A 9,883-nucleotide genomic window follows, 5' to 3' on the forward strand; every position below is an offset into this window, starting at 1 on the left:
AAAATTTATTTTTACCTGTTTAGCGTCATAATAGACGTTACACTTTGAATATTTTACATATTTTTGCATTTCATATAGATGCTATGTATTTTTATATCCTCAGACATCCCATGGATGCATAAAAATCTGCGGTTTAGTTATAATGGCTTTTGTAAGCGATTACCCGGATTAAATAACTAAAACTAGTTATGTTTTTTTATTTCTTTTGTTATGACTACTTCTATCCGTGCTAAGTTGAAAGTCATGTTTTTATGTACCAAGCGTTTCGCGCAACTGGGCAAGCTGTTTCTTTAAAATGGTTAGAAATAGCAAAAAATGCTATAAGGCAAAACAAAACAGCATAGAGTGAAGTAGTAGTAGAATTCATTTTATGCATTTTCGTACATCGGTGCATCTGAAAGGTGCAATTAAATGCGTGTTTTTTAATCATTCTTGTCCATCTTAATTGTCTTAGGCAAACAGATCATTAAAATTACAGGATACATATGTTTATAAATTATTTATCATAAAAATACATTGCACGTTATAAAGGTTCGACAGGAATTAAATTATATTTCTATGTTCTGGAATATTAGAAAAAGTGGTTTAAAAGAGGAAGACTTTGAAAATTCTTCGTAGATATAACGCCTACATGTGCATTATATAATTGCGCAATATTTTTAAGTAGAGTTGCGTGTATGTTACTTTATACAGATTAAATCTGCTTGTAATTCCGCGTAAAAAAACGCTCGAATAATATAATGAAGCAAGGCAACGTTCAAATGCTTCTTCGTGGCACTTGAACCAGTTCACACGTCATTTTCTTATAATTTTTGTCACACCTATAGTAATATTTATTTCCTGTTGCGCAGTATACTCTGATCCGTATCTTTGAATTTTCTATAAAATCAAATGTCGAATATGCATAAATATATTGTCTTTATCCGCTTACCATAATCCCACAAAGAAGAGGTCAAGCGGTCTCGATAACGGGAAGTATTTACAATATTTATACAGCGATATTTATTTCAAATGTCTCGCATAGGTCATTCCTCTCTATGGTCAAAATTTTGCTATTTTACGCTAATATATTTTTTTGCGCTATACAACGAGTGAGTTTATTCTATATGAAAAATTACGTATCTACTGCTCCATTTATGAAACGAACGATTTTGAGAGAGTCTTCTTTGAACCATTCATCCTTCTCCTTCAATTATCCTCCTTCTAATTGCAAGCAAGAAAGAACTTTAATTTGTGCCAGTTACGTAAACAATTTTAATTATGTATTACGCATGTACTCGCGCAGCACGAGTATTTGCTTAATATAATATAATTGTTAATATATCTGCTTCGGGCAATTTATTTCCAACATCCTACGATCGAATCCAGTCTCGAATGCAAATTTTGAAACTCTGAAGAATGCTCGGAGGTATTTATTTTAATGCCGTACATATTTTGCTACTGTAGCTGCAGAATGCTGTGATTTTATATTTTCTCCGCGTAATATACATATGTATACATCTAAAGATTGATCGTTTCTATAAAATGTTTAAAACAAAATTATTTAACCGTAGGAATATCGTATAATAACCATGTACGTGTATTTTTAATTAACAGTTTTCATTATTTGATTGCTTGGATTAAACGTTAAGGTACAGGTATTCGAATATAACTTCTACACTTGTGGGTCGGCGATGATCTACAAAAAAAAAAAAGAAACAGCCTCGAAATTAATTTTAATTTTGAAATTCATGGTGAAATTTCTTATTACATCGTATCCTTACTCATCGTGAAGATCAGAAGTCTCAATGGAACTATAATGCACTATAATAAGTCTTGGAAGAAAAGAATTCAAATTCCATTAGCTTTTGAACTCACTTTATTTGTAATGCGCTTACATTCTGTATCATAATTCCTGTACGAATTATTTCCATACGTTTATACGTACATACCTACGTTGACTGTATCGATTGTAATAATGGAACTTATTGCTAGCGTGTTTACACTACGATGCCACTAATTCAACTTCAGTATTCACCTTCACAGTATTTAGCTCAATATTCACGGTACTCTTACTTGCCTTAACTTAATTAATTTCCCCTAACATCGTCGATCTCGATGTAACAAGCAGTATGTATATTAAAGCGCAAGATCTGTACGTCCTCGTACGATCTTTGATTAAACTGCGTATCATTCGTTCTTTTCTTATTTTTTAATCACGAGCGATATTTTGTGCTGCTATACGCGCACGTAATAATATCGTGTTTCTTATCAATTTGTATCTCTTATTTTTGATAATTGAAATTTTCGTACTTTATATAGGCCGTCCCTTATCTCATAGCAGCTAGCAAGCGCTGTTAGGCGAATGAAAAGGCCGCCTTATAACGCAAAGGAAAAAGTACGAAGGACAAAGAGAGGAAAAGAGCGAAAGGAGAATGTTGAGAAGTTAAAGTGCACGAAAGGTCGTTTTCGTGTTACGCGACACAAGCGTGTAGAATAACCGACTGAAGAGGATAAAAATGTAAAAGAGAAAGTGTCGCGCTCTTACATTCTCGTTAATCCATAACCGTAACGAAATTGTAAAACGTTTCATGATTCAATTTCTTTCGAGTAACAGTTAACACGTCTCGATGTGTATGTTTTGTATTCCGATCAATTGCAAAACTGATTGCGTATTCATACGATATAGCGTGTATTATAATTAACAGACGACGGTAACGGGATCGTGTGAAAGTAATTAATTACTGCCATCACATGCGGCAAGGAAACAGGCCAATTAACCTTGCCACTTGCGAGTCAAGGCAAAAGTGTTTAATTTCTAATTGTTTCCCATGCACTTAATGCCCGCGTCAATATTCGATGCCCACGCTGTTAACGAGTTTCGTTAACGATGCTTTGTTCGATTGGGTGGTTAGTGCGCTGGTTATTACCGTGTTTACCCTGTTAAGCACTTTCTCCCTTCATTCTCTGTTTTCCAATTTTTCTACACTTTATCCTTCATGTTGGTACGCACACCAACGGAAGCGTTTAAAAATGCATCCAAATGAAATACAAATTACATACGATGACAGTACTGTTCAATGTTATAGAATTCATTTTCATTCGATCAATACCACACGAATTTATACTGCTGAAATGACGCGAACATCTGGAAAATGTAATACCATCGATCAGGACTTATTTCTCTGCAAAGATAGTAAGGTTAATAATATTATAGAGATTTTATTCCTTATGAAACGATATGTTCGTTCAATAATTTCTGTCTATTGGTGTTTACCTACATGTGTACGTATATGTATAGTACGAATTATATATGATAAAATTACCGATATAATTGTCAATGATTATTCGGTTTTGCAAACGAGCAACATTTTTCTATTACAAACAAAGAATTGCTTTATTCAGATTGAAACGTAACACAGGTAAATTGTATGGCCAACAGATATCCAAGACAAAGTAGTTAAAAGAACGAATTACGAAACTTTAAGGATGAACGTTTGCTGATTGTTGGTGGAACGAACTGCTCATCGCCTGTCAGAAGTGTCTCTTATAATCTATGTCTCTCTTATAATCTTTTCGTTCATAGAATCAAATGTTACGAGACAATCATATAAAGAGTCACTCGGAATTATTCATAGTTTATTATAAAATTTCATTGGTTAAATATATATTTCCTTATTTCGTACGAAATCGATCTGTCATATGTCATATTATTTAAGATATATTTTCAGATGAGGGAAAGTATGGTTTATTTCATAGCACGGAGGGCATAAACATGCGAATTTCGTACAACAACCATACTGAATGCATTAGCTAGATTTTGAATGACCTTAAATCAGTCTTATCTAACTTAAGCTCCAAAGCTTGGAACATCTCTCTCATTCCATATGACGCTGCACTATATGCATGTAGTCAATACAAACATCACGAGCCTTCTGCTTTAAAAGCAAGGCAGGAAACGAGGGATGTCATATTAGATCTGTTAAGGCTGTCGTTCCTTTAATAACACAATAAAGGAACAGCAACAGCTCGCCTCCCACATCTTCGTGTTCTTATATGTATGTATCTTAAACAGAGGTGCGTTCGTTAATCTACAAAAGGAGACCATTGACGCTCCTTCGCTTCTCTCAACAGCAGTCGAAAACACTCGTGTGCTGATTGCAAAGTAATTGCACGTCGTTTGTGTATTGTTCGGTTGTCTACCGATGTGCAACGGCTAACAAGAAACTAATTGAATTGAATTGACGATGAATAGTTTTGCATAACGTGAGATATGATGCGATAAAGGTATAACAAAAGGAGGTATTTGGTTGAAAACTCTACATATACACGAACTAATTCGTATCTTTAAGTATAAAATTTGGGACAGTAAATTAAAGAGAACAGATCAAGTGGTCGTGATTAGACTTGGAATTGGTCACACGAGACTAACGAATAGGCATCTGATATTATGTAACTGTAGCAAATTGGACATTTTCAGATATACAGCTGATGCTAGTCAAGCTAAAACACATACAGAAATTATCTGAATTGTCTGTTTGAAAGAAAAATCCCTGTAATATAAGATCTAATGTAATCTAATTGTTTTTATTTAATTATATGTGTTTTATTTTTAAAAATGTGTTTTTATTTAATTATACGTGTTTTATTTTTAAAAATGTGTTTTTATTTAATTATATAATTGTATGTCTTTTTCTTCGCTTTTATAATGAATATACTATAAACATTTACTAAATGTATGACGTTGTAACACTCATGTATATTGTATTACATTTCGCTAATAACCTTAGAAGTTGATGCAACATTAATAAATAAATAAATAAGGAAAGAAAGAAATAAAAGATACTTGTTATCGTATTGATATCGATTCATTCTACATGCGAAAAACAACAACTGCATATTAACAATTTATTATTATTTATATTAGTCGTGAAGTGGATAACGCGTTTTGATCCCCTTTTAAACTCATTTATTGTGTAACGAGAACCCGAATAAAGGAATATAATCACGTAAGATAATGTTATCTACGTGATTATCCTTCGTTCACATTTATACTCTATTGATATAAGAAAATAACAGGTCGGAAATCAATAAATTCAACATAATTTCCTTTTTCTTTTTCCTTGATCTTAAAACGAAAAATAATACACATGAGTGGAGGAATTTTGTTTACTATGAAATATATACGGATACTATATCGACGCAAGAGACATCATTCGTAAACAGCACAGTTTTAATAAGATAATATAAACTTGCATACGCGAATACGCGTATACACAGGGCACTTTAAAATTTAACGGTTCAACTGTATAGATATGTTCTATGAATAGGAATAAAAGGAAAATATTATGCGTGAAGAGAAATATTGGTATAAAAATAACAAAAATGGATCCGCTACTAATACATTGCCGTATAAAATGTGACTAGCTATATCTTCTTTTATTCGTTTATTCTGGCTATGTTTATTACTTAAAATTGTTAAAAATATTTACGCTCAACTTATGAAAATGTCGGATAATGCTACGCGTAGGGTCATCAAGATACTAAACTTAATATTTTACGTAGAACTGATTGGTTTCGTGGCTCTTTTAATTAATTTGCCGCCTTTATTAGTGACAATAAGCATTTGTCAGAAATTTACCATGTTGCGAGAGACTATTATACTTGTAATTCTGTAGAAGTTATCGGTGTTTTCGTATTTAGTATTTTTATTATAATTCGACTGCAAGTGCTCATGGATTTGAAATACGTCGAAATATGCGCATAAAACATGCAAAATATGAAAATTTACAAATTAGCTAGAAATAAAATATATGACATGTGTAATATTGAAAGAATGCCATAATAATGACATTAGATACTATAATTATGACTTAAATTATAACTAGTTGCCTCTTTCATATATTAGTCGTAATTAATCAGTGATCTTCAAAATTAAAAATAAAATCAATTAGACATACATTTATAGTGCGATATCATATGATACGGTGTGGACATATCTAAAAGTCCAACAGCGTTGTTCAATTTCCCTTGAGTTCTCAATAACTTAACCTCTTAAAATGTCACCGACCGTGACAAGTTTAATAAATAATATCGGATTCCGTAAGATAAATATACTGAACGTAATATAAAACATGCAGTATACCATTGCACACATATTTAAGAGAATATGACAAACGTATGCATAATATGGAAAATATGTAAAATAAATAGTGTACGGTTAAAATCCTGTAAAAATAACATAAATGTTTATCCAGATCTCGATATATTATCAATTTTATACGAAAATGTACATTTGCATAAACATCTGCAGCGTAGTCATAATCTTTTAACGGAGCATTCTGGCCTTATCTTATTTCTGCTCACAAAATCTACTAACGCAGTATGATTGTTTTAACTTCGGATGAATAGAATTCTGTTTCAAAGGATTTATCACATCCATGCGTGCAGCTTTTCGTCAACAAATTTAAAGTGATAGCCAGGTTATTTGTTTTTGGGGGAATTTGACTGATACTGTTACATAAAGTAACAGTATTTAATAAATGAGTATTAATAGTATCATAGTAAGCATTTAAAGTGTAATAGTAAAATAATATTACGCGTATAATGAATATTAATAAGTAAAGTATCATTAATATTAATGAATAAATGTGATTTGTGATTTGAAATGCTGTTTAATTTATAATTTATACCTATTGCGATTATAAATTAACATAGATCTTTTGGAATCGAAATAAAGTTTGCTTTATGTCCAGAATTATCATAGGAGATTTATTTATATCAAATATCATCTTCCGTTAAAACGTATTTCAAATTTAAAAAATTAGTTAGAAAATTAATTATTTAGTTAACTATGTCGTCGATACGTATACGAATATTTGCAAAGTACCATTTTAATGAAGAATAACCAACCGACTATTTCTTAAAAATATATATCGAGTTATAAACGTGCACTTTATAATAGTTGCACGCATTTTTGGTACGGTTAAATGGTGAAATCAAAAATTTGCAAATCTCAAATGAGGAATTCTGTTACCGGAAGTAAAGCGAAGTGAATAATGATTATTTTGTAATTTACATCGTAGGCTAAGAGCTGATAAGTTAGAAATCATAAAGACTATAAAGGAGAAATTTTCGAGTTGCACATTGCGTTATATTTAGATAGCAATAATGGTAATAGTTAAATACGAAGCTACTTATTTTGTAGTAATGCAATTTCTCTAATATTGAATCGTATCAATAGACTTTTAAAATCAATGAAATAGAAAGAGTTGCAGAGTACTCAAATATTCTACTCAGATATACACATTTCTATTATTCCGAATTATCCTTCCAATTTTTTAAAAATGAGTGAGTTCGTTAAGCTCGTAATAAATTTGCCTCCACAAAGCAACAATATGCAACATAATACGATGTTCAAATAATAATGCGATTCACTGAATCTTTAACAATTTTCGCATAACGTATTTTAACTGCTACACTTCACATTGGCTACAAAATAAATTCATTCTTAAAACAAAGTAGACATCGATGTACGATTATATTATCTCCGTTAAACATTTACGCAGAATACGTTCGAGTCACTGTCCACTCAAATCTATTATCCAATTAGATCGATTTGTTGCGGTATATATAGCGAATAGATAAATAGGATCGAAAAATATATGTTGTGCGTGTTCGTTGTTATCAAGAATGATAATTTCGGCGAACACGGCAAAACAAAACAGATAACAATGCAAGTAGAGGATAGTACACGTGAAAAAAGTTCTCTAATTATTTAATTAATAATGAGTGCAATGTCCAGCTGACTGCAAACCAGTGGATCGAAACGAGGTTTACACAGGATCGTCGAGTGGTCCATTGTCGTCGACAACGCAACGAGCTCTCAATTTCCGTCCGTAGGTAATCACGGTAGGGAAGCCGCGCAAGGTATACGGCTTAAAGCGAACTCCTTGCCGATAGTTAATTATTGCCGAGCAGAACTGATTTGCAAGTACGTCGTTTATAATCCACTTAAGTCCTAATCGAATCCTGACCGGTATCGATACAGACAATCGTACCCTACGATTCATCGCAAATCGAATCGGCCATTTATTTTCTCAATTTGCATACCGTGATTAGAAAAACATTACCGTTTTCTAAGTTCATCTATCATTAAACAATAATCTGTAGAGCGAGGGTAACATATTTTTTTCAACGACATTGAAGGACTAATTTCAATTTCATTTTCATTAAACAAATTAATCAATTATTTCACGTAACAATCGAATATTTCGTAAGAAATAAGCAATTTTTCGATATTGCGTGGTTATTCGAATCAAAGTCTTGGTCTCTTGTTGCGAAATGACTTACACTGCTTCAGGTTACAACAGTGCTTTAAAATGAATGCCTTTTGTCAAATTTTTTTTATATCTAAATAAATTGCAAGTCCCAGAATAATTTTTACAAGTATATATAGATATACAGAGCAGTTGGTTTGTATAATACATTAAAATAAAAAAAAACGTTCATTTAAACATATGCTCGACATAAACTTGTTTACGAGTAATAGTATCTTTTGTGTTGCAATAATTGCTTACCTAGCTTCCGAGAAATTGCTCCAAGTTACTACCTGCAGCTTCAATACGGGCAAAAATACGTCGCATCATAGATTGTCGAATTTGCTCGAGAAAACCAGTTTAGGTTACTCATGATAAAATGTAATTAACGAATTTTCTATATTGATGTAAGGAGACTAAAGTGTCTACAACTTCTTACTGTATTTTTGTTGTTACCTCGATACAAATCCTATGAAACTGACACAATTGCGAATTGACATGGTACGGTCCTGATTGTTGCAACACGAAATAAAATAACTGTAACTCAAAAACAAGATTATATCAAGTATATGTTTACATGAAAATCTCTTCTTATTTTAGTATATTGAATCCACTCTGCTGTACTTTCCACATACAATGGGACACCCTGTATATTATTACAAGTTAATAACATTAGAGTCGCCATAATATTAAAATAACGATATTAATAAAATTTAATATTTAATATTATAAATTTAGCAGTTGATAATACTTAATGAAATATTTCTTCTCTAATAAATTTCTCTAATAAATCAATTGCATATATATTATATGTGTTATTAACTTTATTTAATCAAAAATTTTGTTACTAGGAACTTTTCTACATGTAATTAATTGCACGAACATACATCTATGAAATATTAACGAGTGTTTGAAACTTTTGATAAAAAAATAATCCTATGAATTAATTTATTTACACTTCAGTTGTATAAAGCGTTATAGACTAGCTGGCAACATCGAATATGAAAATTTTCCGTAGCTTCAACGTGCTAAGTTCGTAACGACGTCTTATTGTTCTTTATCGTAATCTTATCCACTGATTCATTCTACTGAATCGTTCTGCCGACTTGTTCTATTGACTTGTCCCACTCTTTGTTACACGATGAACGATGAGTTCTCTGACTTCTGAAAGATAATTCCATTAAATTGAATTTTATCTTACTATGACGCGTGGAATTATTGCTTCCGCGGTAAAAATTTTGCTAAAAATACAGCAAAACTTTTAACGAACAAACAAAAACACTTTTTAATATACTCGTCAAGATATTCTAAGGAATGAAAGACCTGAACGTACCATATATGTCTAAAGTACGAATTCAGATGCAAATATCTCTATTCATATTTATTCGTGTAGCAAAATTGGAGATTAATTCATTAAATAATTACGTTGTGGTTGTACAAATAGAATGCAACATCAAACGTCAAAGGTATTAATCTTTTGGTCATTATAAATGGTTGCGCACTTCTTTTGTATCATAGAGTTATGAAAGAACTACACACATTGTGAACATAAATAGGGCCTTGCGTCGGAAGATGTTTTTTACTTA

This window comes from Bombus impatiens, unplaced genomic scaffold (genome assembly GCF_000188095.3).
Source record: "Bombus impatiens unplaced genomic scaffold, BIMP_2.2 scf_1553, whole genome shotgun sequence".
Taxonomy (NCBI): domain Eukaryota; kingdom Metazoa; phylum Arthropoda; class Insecta; order Hymenoptera; family Apidae; genus Bombus; species Bombus impatiens.